Source organism: Mustela nivalis, assembly GCF_964662115.1.
Source record: "Mustela nivalis genome assembly, contig: HAP1_SCAFFOLD_670, whole genome shotgun sequence".
NCBI lineage: Eukaryota > Metazoa > Chordata > Mammalia > Carnivora > Mustelidae > Mustela > Mustela nivalis.
This window is the reverse complement of record NW_028135993.1, coordinates 283,119-300,372: the sequence shown is the minus strand read 5'-3', so window position 1 is coordinate 300,372 and position 17,254 is coordinate 283,119.

Genomic DNA, 17,254 nt, shown 5'->3' with positions numbered 1-17,254 from the left:
ATCCAAGTAAAAGAGTACTGGAAAATAGGTAATAGAAAAGTTATATCTGTAAGCGAATGAATCCTTGGGTTTGGGAAGCCTCATTGTTCTTTAACTTTGGTTGCTAGCACAGATGGAGAGCAGAGGCCATTGCCTGCTGAAGCTGGTGCTGAGAAGGCCTGTGGCTGCTCTTCAGAGGTTAATATAAGAAAAACCTCTTGATTTGCGGGAGGAGTCTGGGAGGGGAGCAGATGGCCACAAGAAGGGCCCCCCAGCTTACTCAGCTGCTCCAAGAAGCTTAGACTGACCTCTCTAATACAAACAAACCAAGTAGCTCTCAGAGTAACTGGGCGTCATCATTTGTATTCCTGAATAACAATACTGCTCCTCACTTTGCAGTCTCTCGCACCCTCACCCAGTGTGCAGGTGCCATCTGCTTCTTGTGAACTTATGTAGGCCCTGGTCCTGGCCAGTTGGGATTGCTATTGAATGATATCTCTGGGAAATGTGTTCTTTACAAGTTACTTTCACATGAGTCTGACAGGCATGTAAGTATTACTATGTCCATTTGCGTCATTAAGAAACTGAGGCAAAGAGGAATTGAATACTGGAATTAGAACTCAAGTACCCAGATTCCTGAGCTCCTTATATCCATATATGTGTCCACAAAGCCATCCCAGTGCTCTTGGTTTGGCAGTAGTTATCCAGCTTTTGAATAAGACTTTCTGGAAAGGAAAGTAGTTATTTTGAGGATGTCACTTTCACTGTTTTAAGCCTTCTTGTGGCTACCCTTTTGTTAGATCACAGAAAGGAGAAAGAGTGGCTGCTGATACATTGTTATGGGCATCCAGGAGACAGGAATTAAGTGAGAAGGTCTAATTTACACTATACAGTTTCAACAAAACCACATTTATTCAAGAGGAAAGTATTGTCATTCAAAGGAGCTTCGTAGTTTATATATACATACTCAAAATGACTATAAGAAAATTTATTCTTTTTATAAACCACAGCTCTCCTTTTCTCTGCCATTGGCTGAAACTACATTCATTTTCATGCATTAGCACCTGCTCACGGATCTTGTGAATCAAAAGAGCAATGAGCAAAGTGGTTTTAATTGCCCAGGCTTTACTAGAGCCTTTCTTGCACTCAAAAACACAAAGACTTTGAGTGGTGTCAGAGGGCTGTACTGAGAAGTGTTTTCCTTTAGAACTCTCAGCAGATAATTCACTCACTGTGCAGAAACATTGTCTTGTACAGATGAGTTCACGAGTCCATCTTCATTCCAACTGTGAAAGCATTGCAGACCACTTGTCAGTTTTAGTTGCCTTGAACAATTGCCCAGGAAACAGGGAAACAGAGTTTACTGACTTATTATCAGTGTATCTTTGTAGAATTGTACTTGCTGATAACTTTTATAAAGTTTTGTATATATAATTTAAACTGCATAGTCATATTGATGTATATAGTAGTTAAAAGCACATGTATTATAGTAGTTAAAAGCTTTAAAGCCAGACTACCTGTGTTCAAATCCCGACCCTACCTCTTAGAGGCTGTGTGATTTTAGACAAGTTTCCTTGTCTGAGCCTCAGTTTCTTCATCTGCAAAGAGGATAATAAATGAACCTATCTTTTAGGGTTGTTTTGAGGATTTAGTTAATACATGGAAAGTAACTAGAACACTAATACACAGTAAGTATCCAGTAATTGTTAGCTAATAAAACTGCTCATATTTTATATTTTGGGTTAAGAATTGGCAGAAGCATAAAAGCTATCCATTTGGACTATAAATATGAATTATGGAAAATAATATTGGAGCTTTACTATTTTTAGCATTATGTAAAAATTATTGTTACTATGCTCAGCATCCCAGTAAAATTGTTTAATTCTTCACTGATTTCATTTTAATCATAAAATCAGGAATTTTATCATTTTATAATTTATAATTTTATAAGCATGCTTTTTATGATTTTTATAAATTTTATAAATTTACGAATGTAATTTTATAAATTATAATTATAACAAATCATATATTTTTATATATTAATATATTATATATTTATAAATTTATAAATGCAATTTTATAGTAAATTATATATAATTTATAATTGTAATAAATTATAAATTTTATGAATTTATCAATATAATTTTATAAACATGCTTAATTCTCTATTAATCATGGATATGGATATGTAAATCAAAGATTCAATTTAGTGTTCATTTATTCATTCACATATCAACAAACACTTACTAAGCCTTAGTAGTATGCTGTGTGTGTGCCCTTAGTGGGCCTGAGATGAAAATATAAAGATGAAAAAGACATAACCCCTGCTTTCAAGGAGTTTACAATCTAAAAAGAAAAGACAAATATACAATCTATTAATTACCCTGATGTCAAGGGCTATAAGAGAGATAGCACTGATTTAAAAATGAGAGCTAATGAAAAAACACTTAATTCTCCAAAGAGATCAGGGATCAGCAAAGACTTCCTGAAATAGGTATCATTTGAGTGGAGAATTACGGATGAGAAAGTGAGAATGTGCTAGTCTTCTCTTCTGTTTTTTTAATATTCCATCTTCCTCTCATCCTTAGTACTACTAGCCTTAGCATAGCCTTTTTCTTCCTCCTGCCTCAGCACCTCTGTGTATATGCTTTTTTGCCATCTGGAGTACTCTTTACCACTATTCTGTCATTCCCCATCCTTTCATCTAATTAATTCTTATTTATTCTATAAAACTTTGCTCAAATTCCATTTTCTATCAGTTTGATAATTATCATAGTAGCTGACTATATGTAAACAAAAGATGAAAATTGAATTAGGATGATTTTGCAGTGTCTTAGTTAAAAAAAAAAGTAAGAGGCAATACCAAACATTACTCTGATTTTCCTGAACTAGGAATATGAGGTTGATGTTTGGGCAACATTCTAAAATAAGTAAAATATAGTTCTTAGGAGCTTAGACTCAGAAGCCAGACTACCTAGGTTCAGTTCTTAACTCTGCCACTTACTGGTTCTGTAAACCTAGGCAAATGAACTACCCTAAGCCTCAGTTTTTTTGCCTACAAAAAATGGAGGTAATAATAGTGCTAAACACATAACATTGTGGTTAGAATTAAATGAAATAGTGCTTACAAGAGGTCTTAGTGTCTAGCATACGGTAAGTGCCAAAAAAATATAATTAAAATTATTTTCTTTTTTGATAAAAGAAGCAATTTGGCTGTATTTAGGAAGTATATTAACTTAAAGGAGACTTTTACCAATTTATTTTTTATAGTTTTTAAAGCCCAAGATGTTTCAGAATGTGAATTTATGGTCATTTTAAATTCTGTTTTTGTGACTGTAATCACTCAATGAATTAGGGTCAAATTGTGTAACTTTTCTGGCCCCGTTCTTCATCTGTGAAATGAGTCTCTCTTATTATCTAATTCTGGGTAAAATCTCTCTCTTGTGAACTAGATTATAAGCTCCATAAGCATAAATGTTAAAGCATCTTCATTTAATATGACTGAATCAGGATAAGGGCAGCAGGTAGAATTTCATATGAAGGTAATATTTGAGCTAAGCCATGAAGAACATAGGATTTTCTTACTTGGGGAAGGAAAATTTTATTTATATTTCCCACAAGTGCAAAACTGATCTTTGGTACTTTCTGATTAGTCCAAGTTGGGGTCCAGCCCATGCCCTGAATTCTCCCACCTTGATTCTGGGCAAAGAAAATTACTAAGTAAACAATTTCAGACATTTCCATTTCCTCTGGGTCATTATTTAGTTTAGAAGGCAGGAGAATAAGAACTCTTAATCCATGAGCCATTCATGGGTTATTCCTGGCAAATGATGAGGTTCTTAGAGCTCTTGCTGCACATTTAAGCATGGCAGGCTCTAGCAAGGACCACGTGCAAATTATTTTGTTGTTAGGAGCCTATGAGGCCATTTCTGCACAGTGTTTGAGTCTTGCCCCATTCCTCAGTGGTAATTGGAGCATGTTGGAGGCAAGGAAAACATGGCATACTATTAGGATAACATGCTGGTAGGGGCTTACTTCATAGGAGGTATTCATAGAAGGCCAGAGATTTTCCTGGAAACAGATGTCAGAGCCATTGTGATATGTAATGGAGAAGGGACTGTGATTCAATTTTATTGTTAAATTTCTAAACAATGTGAAGACTATGTGTGGAGGCTATCTCAGGCCTAGAACAGAAAGTTGAAATGAAGTCTCTCTTTTCTCAAGGCAAAGCTCACTTTATGATTTAGGGATGGGTCGAGGTGGGGATGTAATGTTTGCAAAACGAAACAGAACTCCTTAAAAGTATTTGGTACATTTTCAGGGCTTGCTTGTGTTAAAGCACTTGAGGTTTCTTTGTTTTTGTTTTTGTTTCTCCTGTATGAAGTGATAGGGCCATCAGGGGAACACCTGCCTGATGGACTCTTTCCTTCAAAAAGCTAGGTCTCCACCATACCCACTGTCCCTGACAGCTTTGCATCAAAAAGATATGCTGTATGAAGGAAGGAAGTACTGGGACTTGGATCATTATGGCCTGCTGGAGCCACTATTGAAGCAAACATACATTGATTGCTTTCCTGTGTGTCTGCCTATGCCTTTTCCCACCAGCCCATCCATTATCTTAATCATTTCCAGAACTATAATTGACAAAAGAGACTGTTTTTAAAAGCCAGTAGTTCTTGCACATTTGAATATTGATAAGCTGGATGGTTTCATAATATATGCATTTTCTTTTTGCATTTTAGGAAAATGTGATTGATGGATCATCACAAAGATGATGTTCTATAAAGTAGTTGTTTTTCCCATGAATTTTAAGCAGTTTTTGTGTTTGTCATTTCTGTCACTTTTTTTGTTAAAAGCCTACTGTGTTCTAAATGCTGAATTGGGCACTTAACACGTTTCTTTCCTCATTTTACAAATGAGGGTGTTAGGAGCCAGAGAAGGTAAGAGAGTCAAAATTGAAATAAAAAAATAGAGCCATTCTAAATGAAATAATTGATTGAGGCAGTGATCATCAATGACTGTATAACTATTTTAGGTAGAAAGTTTATAGGGAACTTTAAAATGAATGAATCAATTGTGAGTGCTGTGAAGTGTGTAAACCTGGAGATTCACAGACCTGTACCCCTGGGGATAAAAATACATTATATGTTTATAAAAAAATTAAAATGGACGAATCAGGCTCACAACACTTGAACACACCGACCAATCCTAAAAGCACAAAAAGAAAAACCATCAGGCATTATGTATCTCCTGATGTGATATATTAGAAAATATGCAATACAGCCTGTGAAGTAATTTTACCAGAAAACCTGAATCTGGTTAAGTGCATTTAGAGCTACCTTACTATTTTTCAGTAAATAATAGGGGGTGGAGGCAGGAGAGGAACTTAGAGCTTAAGAGACAAATCAACCAAATGTAATGGCTGGACTTTGTATCCTGATTTGAATAAACCTCCTGTTTTTGTTTGTTTGTTGTTTTGGGGGCTTTTTAAAATATTACTAATGGCAATCTGAACACTGGATTTTTGATTTTGAGGAATTATTATTAATTTTAAATTCTTATCTTTAGATAGGTATACAGAGGTATACAGCAATGAAATTTTATTTCTGGGATTTACTTCAAAATAATCTATTGGAGAGGCTAGAGAAGGAGTTGGGAAAGGGTAAAGATTAACCAGTGTATGTCTCTTGAAAATTATTGAAGCTGAGTGAAGGAAACATGGGGTCTCATTATACTAAGCTCTGTCTAATTATTTGTTTGAAAATGTCCGAATAAAAGAGTTAAAAAGTAAAAACTCAGCATACAGTGGCTATTCCATAAATACATGTTGGATTCAGTAGAGATTTTGAGGCTTCTACAAATCGATGGACATGTTTATGGCAGTTAGGTTTGCAAGGTGAAAGAAATTGATGGACATGTTTATGGCAGTTAGGTTTGCAAGGTGAAAGAAACACTATATTGAACCTATTCTACATAGTTTTATTCTCAGGAGTAATTAAACGTTGAAAAATGTTACTATATTACAATAAGGCAAGAGGAACAAACATGTGAAACTGGCTTTCAATTTACATTCTAAGATACATGAAAGGAAAAAGGAACTCACAGCAAGGAAACTTCCAGAGAGCCACGGACAGATTTCTGCCTTTCAGATGGGCCTGGGTCTGGAGCATGAACTATGCCAGTGGAGACAAAAGATTTACCAAGTTCAAATAAACATGTTCTCGAGAGCATCATGGGTCTTAGCTAAAACCTCTAGAGAGTCATGCTTGACTAGCTTTAAAAAAATATTTTGTAGAAAGTTTCTCAGTTATTCAGCTTGACCTATTGTGGAATCTAAATTGATCGTCAACATTTGTCTCTAATTCCAGATTAACAAAGAGGGTTCAAACCATTACTAGTGCTATAAAAACTGAAATTTTAGAATTTTTTTTAAAGATTTTTATTTTATTTTATTTTATTTTATTTTATTTTATTTTATTTTATTTGACAGAGATCAGAGGCAGGCAGAGAGAGAGGAGGAAGCAGGCTCCCCGTGGAGCTGAGAGCTGATGCAGGGCTCGATCCCAGGACCCCGGGATCATGACCTGAGCCAAAGATAGAGGCTTTAATCCACTGAGCCACCCAGGCGCCCTGAAATTTTAGAATTTTGATAACCTGAGTAAGGGTTTTTGAGCCATACTGCCTGGGTTTAAATCTTGGCTTGGCCACTTACTAACAGAACGAACTTGAACAAGTTACTTAACCTTTCTGTGCTTCTTTCCTCATACATAAAATGGGGATAATAATAGTAATCAGGGTTTTCCAGAACAGAATCAGTAGGATATATGTATATACACACCCATAATGTTTATATGTATCTGTGTGTATATATGATTTCTTTCAAGGTAAGAGTCTACGCAGTTATGGGAGCTGGCAAGTCTGAAATCCGTAGGGCAGGCCAGCAGGCTGGAAATTCTGGGGCAGAATCTGATTCTACAGTTCTGGGGCAGAATTTCTTCTTTCTAAGAGAAACTTTAGTTTTGCTCATAAGGCCTTTTAACTGATTGGATGAGATCTACCCACATTATTGAGGATAATTCCCTTTAGTTAGAGCCAGATGACTCTATATGTTAACCACATATATAAACTACCTCTGCAGCAACATCTAGATTAGTGTTTGAATGATGGGGTTCTATAGCCTAATCAAATTGATACATAAAACTTAGATCACACCTATATCAGATTCATAAGAACTGTGAAAATGTAATGAGTTAATGGCATATAAAGCACTTAGAACAGAGCCCAACACATGGGAGGCACTCATAAAAGTTATCTATACAACACATTCTTTAAATCCCAAAAGTAACCTGGTTTAAGAAAAAGAATAATAAATTCAGTGATAGTCACCATATAGTCAATTAATATTCTTGCTAGAATGAACTTTGGAGGTCTTTTAGACCAGCCTCTCATTTTAAAAACCTGGAAGCTGAGGTCTAATCTCTTGTTCATATAGCCAGAGTGATTATGGTTTTTATAGTGATAAACACACACAGATAAAGCACTGCCCTACTGGGGCTTACATCTTAATAAGATACCTATTGCTTCTGCCCCAAATCTCACCAATATTCTTACTCATTTTCATGCAGGAAAGGAATTAGAGATTTGGGTTCAGAGACTGTGCTGTAGGCCAGGTATCCCAAAGCATTCAACTGATGAAGTAAAAATGTTTATATTCAGCTTCCAGATTCAGAACCTAAGCTCTTCCTATATTGACATTACTATCATATTTGAAATTTTAAAGTTACCCTTCCATGGGGTCTCTTTTCATTAGGACTTAAGTCATTTGTCACGATTGTTCTAAATGCTTCTGAGTAGCCTAAGTGAAATTAAGAGTGTACTTTCTTAACACCTGTCTTTAAAATTTTTTTTTCTTTAATTTTCTTTTTTTTTTTTTTTGAAGATTTTTATTTATTTATTTGTCAGGAGAAAATATGCAGGAAATGATCCCAATCTTTTGATACCGGTTGAGTCCTGATTTAGGACCGAGGATGTGATCTATTCTGGAGAATGTTCCATGTGCTCTAGAGAAGAATGTGTATTCTGTTGCTTTGGGATGAAATATTCTGAATATATCTGTGATGTCCATCTGGTCCAGTGTGTACTTTAAGGCCTTTATTTCCTTGCTGATCTTTTGCTTGGATGATCTGTCCATTTCAGTGAGGGGAGTGTTAAAGTCCCCTACTATTATTGTATTATTGTTGATGTGTTTCTTTGATTTTTGTTATTAATTGGTTTATATAGTTGGCTGATCCCACATTGGGGGCATAGATATTTAAAATTGTTAGATCTTCTTGTTGGACAGACCCTTTGAGTATGATATAGTGTCCTTCCTCATCTCTTATTATAGTCTTTGGCTTAAAATCTAATTGATCTGATATAAGGATTGCCACTCCTGCTTTCTTCTGATGTCCATTAGCATGGTAAATACTTTTCCACCCCCTCACTTTAAATCTGGAGGTGTCTTCGGGCTTAAAATGCGTTTCTTGGAGGCAACATATAGATGGGTTTTGTTTTTTTATCCATTCTGATACCCTATGTCTTTAGATTGCGGCATTTAGCCCATTAACATTCAGGGTAACTATTGAGAGATAGGAATTTAGTGCCACTTTATTGCCTGTAAGGTGACTGTTACTGTATATTGTCTCTGCTCCTTACTGATCTACCACTTGTAGGCTCTCTCTTTGCTTAGAGGACCCCTTTCAATATTTCCTGTAGAGCTGGTTTGGTGTTTGCAAATTCTTTCAGTTTTTGTTTGTCCTGGAAGCTTTTAATCTCTCCTTCTATTTTCAATGATAGCCTAGCTGAATATAGTATTCTTGGCTGCATGTTTTTCTTGTTTAGTGCTCTGAAAATATCATGCCAGCTCTTTCTGGCCTGCCAGGTCTCTGTGGATAAGTCAGCTGCCAATCTAATATTTTTACCATTGTATGTTACAGACTTCTTTTCCCGGGCTGCTTTCAGGATTTTCTCTTTGTCACTGAGACTTGTAAATTTTACTATTAGGTGATGGGGTGTGGGCCTATTCTTATTGATTTTGAGGGGCTTTCTCTGAACCTCATGAATTTTGATGTTTGTTCCCTTTGCCATATTGGGGAAATTCTCCCCAATAATTCTCTCCAGTATACCTTCTGCTCCCCTCTCTCTTTCTTCTTCTTCTGGAATCCCAATTATTCTAATATTGTTTCGTCTTATGGTGTCATTTATCTCTCGAATTCTCCCCTCGTGGTCCAGTAGCTGTTTGTCCCTCTTTTGCTCAGCTTCTTTATTCTCTGTCATTTGGTCTTCTATATCACTAATTCTTTCTTCTGCCTCATTTATCCTAGCAGTGAGGGCCTCCATTTTTGATTGCATCTCATTAATAGCTTTTTTGATTTCAACTTGGTTAGATTTTACTTCTTTTATTTCTCCAGAAAGGGCTTTTATATCTCCCGAGAGGGTTTCTCTAATATCTTCCATGCCTTTTTTGAGCCCGGCTAGAACCTTGAGAATTGTCATTCTGAACTCTATATATGACATATTACCAATGTCTGTATTGATTAGGTCCCTAGCCTTCGGTACTGCCTCTTGTTCTTTTTTTTGTGGTGAATTTTTCTGCCTTGTCATTTTGTCCAGATAAGAGTATATGAAGGAGCAAGTAAAATACTAAAAGGGTGGCAATAATCCCAGGAAAATATGCTTTAACCAAATCAGAAGAGATCCCAAATCGTGAGGGGGGAGATAGGGGGTAAAAAGAGGTTCAAAAAGAAAGAAAGAAAAAAAAGAAAAGAATTTAAAAAAAGAAAACGAATATAGAAAAATATAAAAAAGAAAAATATATATATATTAGATAAACTAGTTAAAAAACGTTAAAAAAGAAAAGGGTAAAAGTTAAAAAATTTTAGCAGAAGAAGAGAAAAAAAATGAAAAAGAAAAAAATTATATTAACTGCAAGACTAAAAAAATCACAGGGAGAAAGCCCTGAGTTCCGTACTTTGCTTTCTCCTTCTCTGGAATTCTGCTGCTCTCCTTGGTATTGAAACTGCACTCCTTGGTAGGTGAACTTGGTCTTGCCTGGATTTCTTGTTGATCTTCTGGGGGAGGGGCCTGGTGTAGTGATTCTCAAGTGTCTTTGCTCCAGGCCGAATTGCACAGCCCCTTACCAGGGGCTGGGTTTAGTAATCCGCTTGGGTTTGCTTTCAGGGGCTTTAGTTCCCTGAGTGCTTTCCGTAGAGTTCCGGAGGACGGGAATACAAATGGCAGCCTCCTGGTCTCCGGCCTGGAGGAGCCGAGAGCCCGGGGCCCCACTCCTCAGTGCGCCCTCAGAGAACAGCGCCCAGTTACTCCCGTCTGCCTGACCTCCGGTCGCGCTCTGAGCTCACCGAGCCTGAGACGGGTTCAAGGTAACACCGACCTGTGAGCTTACTGTCGGCTCTGTCTCTGTAGCCAGCTTTCCCGTTCCAATATCCGCAAGCTCTGCGACACTCAGACACCCCCGATCCTTCTGTGACCCTGCGGGACCTGAGGCCACGCTGACCCCGCGTGGGCTTCACTCCGGTTTAGCTTCTGGAGCGATGTCCCTCAGCAGAACAGACTTTTAAATGTCCTGATTTTGTGCTCCGTTGCTCTTCCGCTTGCCGGGAGCCAGCCCCTCCCCCCGGGGTCTATCTTCCCGTTGCTTTGGATTCACATCTCCGCCAGTCCTACCTTTCAGAAAGTGGTCGTTTTTCTGTTTCCAGAATTGCTGTTCTTCTTCTCTTCGATCTGCCGATGGATTTGCAGGTGTTTGCAATCTTTAGATAAGCTATCTAGCTGATCTCCGGCTAGCTGAAGTAGTCTCAGCCTGCTACTTCTCCGCCATCTTGACTCCTACCCCCTATTTATTTGTCAGGAGAGCAAGAGAGTGAGCACAAGCAGAAAGAACAACAGACAGAGGAAGAAGCAGGCTCCCTACTGAGCAGGGAGCCCAATGTGGCACTTGATCCCAGGACCCTAATATCATGACCTGAGCAAAGGCAAACTCTTAATCAGCTGAGCCACCCAGGCATCCCATTAGCACCTGGTTTTCAACCACTCTTAAACTTGGCCATTGGAGAAGTTCTCTCTGATGCCCTTGACATGGAAACTCATTTGAAAAATAGCATAAAAGCATGACATTTTAGTTTTATAAACCACTTTTGAGTGAAGGGCAAGTATTATTATCCCCACTTTACTGGGGAGGAACCTGAAGCTCAAAGTTCTAAAGTGAATCTCCCAAGACTACATAGTTAATAACAGATCCTCATTGCTTAATCCCAGTATAATATATGCTCTTCTGTATAACCCTGCTGTCTATATCCTATGGATGTAGATTGGAAAATAGCTGCTTTTCAACTCTGCAGTTCTTTTCCTTAGTTCTAAAGTGAAGGCTATCTTGGAGACACTCCCAGAAGAGTCAGGTCCTGGGAATAGGAGACACTAATTGGCAGGGCTCTACAAGGCCTCTTCTGTGTACAGCCATTACCTTCAAGAACAGGAGACCTAGCTGACTTTCCTAACACATAGAAACAGGCACAGAGACTAAGACAAAATGAAAAGACAGAGAAATTTATTCTAAGTGAAAGAACAAGACAAGGTCATGGACAGGGGTCTAAGGAAAAAAGATAAAAATAACATTCCTGATAGAGAATTTACAATAATGATCATAAAGATACTCATTAACCTTGAGAAAACAATGGAAGACATCAGTGAAAACCTTAACACAGAGATAAGGAATAACATAGCAGAGAGAAACACACTTAATGGCATAAACAGGAGGCTGGAAGAAGCAGAGAAATGAATTAATGGTCTAGAAGGCAGAGTAAAGGAAAATAATCAAGCTGAATGAAGAAGAGAAAAAAGAATTATGCAAAACAAGAATACGCCTAGGGAACTTGGTTACTCCTTCAAACATAAACACATTCCTGTTATAAGAGTCCTAGAAGGGGACGCCTGGGTGGCTCAGTTGGTTGGACGACTGCCTTCAGCTCAGGTCATGATCCTGGAGTCCCGGGATCGAGTCCCACATCGGACTCCCAGCTCCATGGGGAGTCTGCTTCTCTCTCTGACCTTCTCCTCGTTCATGTTCTCTCTCACTGTCTCTCTCTCAAGTAAATAAATAAAATCTTTAAAAAAAAAAAAGAGTCCTAGAAGAAGAAGAGAGAGGAAAGGTGGCAGAAAATTTACTTGAAGAAATAAGAGGTGAACTTTCCTAACATGGGGAAGGAAACAGATATTCAGATGCAGGAATAACAGAACTCTCATCAAAATCAATAAAAGTAGATCTACATCAAGACATATTACAATTAAATTGGCAAAATATAATGATAAAACAATATTAAAAAGTAGCAAGATAGGGGCACCTGGGTAGCTCAGTCAGTTAAACATCTTACTCTTGATTTCATCTAAGTCATGATCTCAGGGTCATGGGATCAAGCCCCATGTCAGACTCCATGCTCAGGATGCAGTGTGTTTATCCGTCTCCCTCTGCTCCTCCTTGCTCCCTACCATGTTCCCTTGTTCTCACTCTCTCTCTAAAATAAGTAAAATATTTAAAAACAATAAATAAATAAATAGCAGCAAGATAAAAGAAGACTGTTACATATAAAGAAACCCCAGAAAGCTAGCAGTAGATTTTTTAGCAAAAAAACTTTCCAAACCAGAAAGGAGTGGCATGATGTATTCAAAGTGCTGAATGGGAAGAACTTGAAGCCAAGAATACCCTATCCAGCAAGGCTGTCATTCAGAATGCAAGGAGACATAAAGAGTTTCTCAGACAAAAACTAAAGGAGTTCATGACCTCTAAACCACCCCTGCAAGAAATACTAAAGGGAACTCTTTGAGTGGAAAGGAAAGACCACAAACAACAGTATTAAAGTAAGAAACACAAAAGAAGTAAAAAGTGAATATTTCTGTAAAAAGAATCAGTCAAAGAATTCACAAAAGAAAAGGAAGTATATACCTAAAACATAGGGAGGAGAGGAGTAAAGAATGGGTTCAAACTTAAATGACCATCAATTTAGCATAGACTGCTGTATGCAAAAGAGGTTATACACAAACACTATGGTAACCATTTATCAAAAACCACTAAGAAATATGGAAAGAATAAAGAGAAAGAAATTGAAATATGTCACTGAAGAAACCAAACCATGAAAGAGAGAAAGACAAGAAAGGATTAGAGAAAATCTTCAGAAAAACAAAAAAACAAATAACAAAAATGGGATGGAGCCTAATGGAGGACCTGAACTCATACCCCAAGATCAAGATCTGAGCTGAGATTAAGAGTCAGATGCTTAACCTACTGAGCCACCCAGGCACCCCAGTCTGTAATTACTCTGAATGTAAATGAACTAAACGCTCCAATCAAAAGATATAAGGTGACAGAATGAATGAAAATAACAACAACAAAAAAAAAACAAGACCCATTTATACACTGGCTACAAGAGGCTCATTTTAGACTTAAAAACAGCTGCAGATTGAGAGTGAGGAGTGGAGAAACATCTGTCATGCAAATGGATGTCAAAAGAAAGCCAGAGTAGCAATACTTCTATCAGACAAAATAGACTTTAAAGCAGAGACTGTAACAAGAGTCAAGAAGGACACTATCATAATAAAGGGGACAATCCAACAAGAATATATAACAGTTGTAAATAGTTATGGGCCCCATATGGGAGCACCCAAATACCCAAAACAGTTAAGAACAAACATGAAGGAACTAATCGATAATAATACCATACCAGTGGCGACTTTAACATCCTACTTACACCAATGGACAGATCATTTAAAGAGAAAATCAACATGGAAACAATGACTTTGAATGACACCATGAACCAGATGGATTTAACAGAATACTCAGAACATTCCAGCCCCAAACAGCAGAATACACATTCTTTTCAAGTACACCTGGAACTTCCTCCACAATAGATCACCTATTAGGCCACAAAACTAGCTTCAGCGAATTCAAAAGGATAGAAGTCATACCATGCATCTTTTCTCACCACAGGGTTATGAAACTACAAGTCAACCACAAGCAAAAATTTGGAAAGACCATAAGTAACATGCTGCTGAACGATGAATAGGTCAACCAGGAAGTAAAAGAAGAAATTAAAATACACGGAAACAAATGAAAATGAAAACCTTTGGGATGCAGCAAAAGTGGTTCTCAGAGGGAAGTTAATAACAATACAGGCCTGCCTCAAAAAGCAAGAAAAAACTCAAATAAAGAACCTAGCCTTGCATCAAAAGGAGCTAAAAAGAGAGTAACAAATGAAACTTAAAAGGTTTCATTTGAAGGGACGCCTGGGTGACTCAGTTGGTTAAGCAGCTGCCTGGTGAGCAAGGAGCCCTTTGGGAAGCTAATAAGCTTAAAAATGCTTCCCATTGGGATGCCTGGGTGGCTCAGTTGGTTAAGTAGCTGCCTTCGGCTTAGGTCATGATCCCAGCGTCCTGGGATCAAGTCCCACATCGGGCTCCTTGCTCAGCAGGGAGCCTGCCTCTCCCTCCAGAAACTTCCAAAAAACCAAAGTCCAGGACCAGATGGTTCCACGGGCAAATCCTATCAAATATTTAAGGAGCACCTGGGTGGCTCAGTTGGTTAAGCCTCTGCCTTCATTCAGCTCAGTTCATGATCCCAAGGTCCTAGGATCAAGCCCCACACTGGGCTTCCTACTCAGTGGGAAGTCTGCTTCTCCCTCTGCCCCTCCCCCTCATTCATGAGCGCACTCTCTTTTTCTCTCTCTTTCTCAAAATAAACAAAATCTTTTTAAAGAACAACAAAAAGAATATTTAAAGAAGAGCTAATGTCTTTTCTTCTCAAACTATTCCAAAAAATAGAAAAGGAAGGAAAACTTCCAAGTTTATTCTGTGAAGCCAGCATTATCCTGGTATCAAAGCCTGTTAAAGACACCTTGAGATGGCGGGATGCCTAGATTGGGCTCAGTGGGTTAAGTCTCTGCCTTTAGCTCAGGTCCTGGAATTGAGCCCCACATTGGGCTCTCTGCTCAACAGGGAGCCTGCTTCCCTCCCACCCCCCGCCTGCTTCTCTGCCTACTTGTAATCTCTCTCTCTCTCTGTGTCAAATAAATAAATAAATAAAATCTTAAAAAAAAAAAAACTACAGGAAAAGAACTACAGGGCAATATCCTTGATGAACATAGATGCAAAAATCCTCAACAAAATACTAGCAGACAAAATCCAACGATGCGTTAAAAACCTCATTCCCCACAATTCAGTGGGATTTCCTTCAGGGTTGCAAAGGTGGTTCAGTATTCACAAATCAATCAACGTGATACATCACATCAACAAGAGAAAGGATAGAAACCATGTGATCCTTTCAGTAGATGCAGAAAAAGCATATGACAGAGTACAACATCCATTCATGATGCTGCCCTCAACAGAGTAAGTTTAGAGGGAACATACCTCAACATAATAAATAGCCCACTATATGGAAAACCCATAGCTAACGTCACCCTCAGTGGGGAAAACTGAGAGCCTTTCCTCTAGGGTCAGGAACAAGACAGGGATGTTCACTCTCACCATTTCTATTCAACATCATACTGGAAGTCCTAGCCATAACGATCAGACAATAAAAAGAATAAGAGGCTTCCAAATCAGTAAGGGGGAGGTGAAATATTCACCATTTGCAGATGACATGATACTCTTCTACACAGGAAATCTGGAAGAATCGCACCCCTACCACAGCCCAAACTTCTGGAACTGATAAACAGATTCAGTAGAGTTGCAGGATACCAAATCAGTGTACAGAAATCTGTTGCATTTGTGTATGCCAATAAGGAAGCAGCAGTAAGAGAAACTAAAAACACAATCCCATTTACGATTGCACCAAAAATAATAAGATACCAAGGAACAAACCTAACCAAAGAGGTGAAAGACCTGTACTCTGAAAACTGTAGAGCACTTACGAAAGAAAGTGAAGATGACACAAAGAAATGGAAGGACATTCCATGCTCATGGATTAGAACAAATGTTGTTAAAATGTCTATACCGCCCAAAGCAATCACACATTTAATGCAATTCCTATCAAAATACCACCAGCATTTTACACAGGACTGGAACAAACAGTCCTAAAACTTGTATAGAACCACAAAAGACCCTGAATAGCTAAACAGTCCTGAAAAAGAAAAGGAAATCTGGAAGCATGATTTAAGACTTCAAGTGATATTACAAAGCTGTAGTCATCAACACAGTGTGGTGCTCACACAAAAACAGACAGATAAATGGAACAAAAAAGAAATCCAGAAATGGGCCCACAACTATATGGTAACTAATCTTCAACAAAGTAGGAAAGAATATTCAATGGAAAAAAAAAACCAGTTTCTTCAAATTGTGTTGGGAAAACAGGACAGCAATATGTAAAATGAAACTGGACTACTTTCCTACACCATACACAAAAATAAATTCAAAAATTGATGAAAGACCCAAATGGGAGACAGGAAACCATCATAATCCTAGAGGAGAACATAGGCAGCAACCTCTTCTACCATGGCCATACCAATTTCTTACTTCACACATCTTTGGAGGCAAGGGGAACTAAAGCAAATACGAACTGTTGGTATTTCATCAAGATTGAAAGCTTCTGCACAGCAAAGAAAGCAATCAACAAAAACTTAAAGGCAGCCTACAGAATGGGAGAAGATATTTGCAAATGATGTATACGATAAAGGATTAGTATCCAAAATCTATAAAGAACTTATCAAACTCAACACCCAAAGAACAAATCATCTAATCAAGAAATGGGCAAAAGATATGAATAGACATTTTCCCAAAGATGACGAACAGATGGCTAACAGACACATGAAAAAACGTCCAACACCACTCATTATCAGGGAGATACAAATGAAAACCATGATAAGACACCACCTCACACCAGTCAGAATGGTTCAAATTAATGCCAGAAACAACAGGTGTTGGTGAAGTTGGGGAGAAAGGGGAACCCTCTTGCACTGTTGGTAGAAATGCAAACTGGTGCAGCCACTCTGGAAAACAGTATAGAGTTAAAAGGAAACTACCCTATAGCTCAGCTATTGTGCACTACTAGGTATTTATCCAAAGGGTACAAAAATACAGATTCAGAGTGGTACATGAACCCCAATGTTTATTGCAGCATTATCAACAATAGCCAAACTATGTATATATATATATAACATATGATGGGATATTAGCTATCAGAAAGAATGAAATCTTCTCATTTGTAGCTGCATGGATGGAGCCAGAGTGTATAATG